Source organism: Carassius gibelio, chromosome A24 (genome assembly GCF_023724105.1).
Source record: "Carassius gibelio isolate Cgi1373 ecotype wild population from Czech Republic chromosome A24, carGib1.2-hapl.c, whole genome shotgun sequence".
In the NCBI taxonomy this organism is placed as follows: domain Eukaryota; kingdom Metazoa; phylum Chordata; class Actinopteri; order Cypriniformes; family Cyprinidae; genus Carassius; species Carassius gibelio.
The window spans coordinates 17,517,244-17,519,706 of record NC_068394.1 but is presented as its reverse complement, the minus strand read 5'-3'; the positions used below and the strand labels follow the sequence as shown (position 1 = coordinate 17,519,706).

General features: G+C 35.8%; 1 long non-coding RNA gene across 1 annotated transcript in view; it reads left to right on the top strand.

The window, feature by feature from the left end:
- Positions 1 to 1,229: 1,229 nt before the first annotated feature.
- Positions 1,230 to 2,463, top strand: part of LOC127946259 (uncharacterized) — a 14,743-nt gene continuing 13,509 nt past the window's right edge. The window contains exon 1 of the long non-coding RNA XR_008151039.1: positions 1,230 to 1,374. This is a non-coding gene — a long non-coding RNA (uncharacterized LOC127946259). The remainder of the gene's footprint in view (positions 1,375 to 2,463) is intronic.

Here is a 2,463-nt window from a genome sequence, read left to right as displayed (position 1 = left end):
AAAAAATACTTTATTGTGGTAAGCAGAGTGACTTTTTGATGATTCTTTAAATATATGTGCAGTTGCATGCATGCGTATTTGTTTGAGTGGCGTGATAGTGAGGCATTGCTACATAATGAAATGGACTTCCTGTGGTAATGCAAACAGGACACACTGTTCTCTCTTTCAGCAGTGGTTTTAATGACTCAAAAGCATGCAGCCATGGAGGGATATCCCTGCTCCGTCCCTCCCTCCCACACACACACACACACGCAGATACACACAACCCCAACTAACCCAACCCAACCAAACCCAGACCTGCCTTGATGATTCACTGCAAAGGAACGGAGCCCAGAGCGAGTGGTGGGTGTGTGCTCAAGTGTCTGTCTTCTGTAACCTTCAAAAGCACAGCTCTGTTTAGTGATGTTTATGTTGGCTTGGTTTCCCTTATGTAATCGAGGATTAATTACAACGAATAACATTTTTATTCTCAGAAATGTTTAGCTCATGTCTGTTTTGGGTGAGCATGCCATGTGCTCATCTCAAACAACATTAAACAACATTAATATTATAATTATTATTATTATTATTATTATTACCATCATCATCATCATCATCATCATCATCATCATTATTATTATTATTATTATCGTTATATTTTTATTATACATGCATTTTTAAAGATTAACCCAATCATCTATAAATAATTTTTTTGCTTTTAAAAATTTATTTTCTGGACTACAAAACTAATTAAGTTTGGAGTAATGAATGAATGAATGAATGAATGAATGAATACTTTAATTTAGTAAGGATACATTAAAGTGAAAAAAAAAAACTGACATTACATAAACTCTTAAATGTTAATCATTCACACACACACACACACACACACACACACACACACACACACACATATATATATATATATATATATATATATATATATATATATATATATATATATATATATAAATTTATTATCATTCATTATCATTATTATCATTATTGGATTTTTTTTTTCTTTTTTTACAAATAACATTTTATTGCTAAATAGTAGTAATAGTCACGGTTCGTGCCGATGTTATTTGCCTGTTATTATATACAGTCCTCTGAGTGAAGAGTTACGTTAGAAGGAAATAACTTCCTTTTCATGAAAGATTAGTAGCATGAAGTTCACACTGGCAACAGTTATCAAAGGCATATGACCGTTATAATAAAGGCTGTTCGCTGCGCCAACGTTTCTAACACATGCAGCTTCCTGGAAGGGCTGATAAATGACTCCTGCACAATTTTTCAAGGCTATTAACTTGAGTGCCTTTTTATTCAGTCTCATTACTTTTTAAACAGCCATAGGAAGTCACAAGGAGGTTTCTAAAATCCAAACATCTCTGGAAGGTATTTAAATACTGCTTTTTTAACTTTCTGTAAATGGCTGGCAAAAGAGAGAGAGCGCGGTCGCAGCATAGTTTCTGTCAGCCGGGCGATGAGACTCTACAGATCGTTAAATCTGAGCTTAAATGAGAGCTTTCCTTTTCTCTTACTGTGCTGTGACAAATACTTGTCTAACTGATTTCTGAGAAGTGAATGTGAAAGTGTGGTCCGGCACTGCAGAGCTTGTGTGTGTGTGTGTGTGTGCGCTCTTGTTTTTGTGACATATCAGGACACAACTCTGTATAATGACATGGGTATGACACAGGTATTACAATGAGAGGGTGACTTATGAGGACATAACCCATGTCCCAATTTTACAAAACACTTATAAATCATACGGAATTAGTTTTTTTAAGTAAAAATGCACAAAGTTTCCTGTGAGGGTTAGGGTTAGGGTTAGGTGTAGGGTTGGTGTTGGGCGATAGAAAATACGGTTTCTACAGTATAAAAACCATTACACCTATGGGATGAACACACTTTACACAAAAACAAACGTGTGTGTGTGTGTTGGCTGCAAACAGATTGTCTGTGTAGCGCTGTGATCATCTGGAGTCAGGGCCACTGGCGTCTCCGAGGAGATAAACTCAAAGACACACACACACACTCTTTTGACACACCGTTTCCTGTGAACTGTGTGACAGTCAGAAGAATTTCTTGGAAGTGAGATATTTTGTTTAGTGATTACAGTTGTGATTGTGCAGTTAGTGCTTACATAAAGTGCTATGGTGGTACCTTTATTTAAAATAAAGAGATAATGTGTTTTTTTGTAATAAATAATAAAACAACATAATTCAAGGACACATATTCTAGAAAACATCTGCAGAGGCTTTGATGAGTGGTGCATGAAAACCATGTTGTGGGTGGCTGTCTAAGGTGGTTTAAGTGTTTTTTTTTTAGTTGCTAAGGAGTTGCTAAGATACTGTGGGTGGTTACCATTGCTTTGGTGGTTGTATTGCTTTGTGTTTATGTCCTTATAATTGTGAAGCTTTTAACAATCAGCATGGAATGAGAACGGTTTGCATAACTTGTATAAGCGATGACAATGTTTGTTAG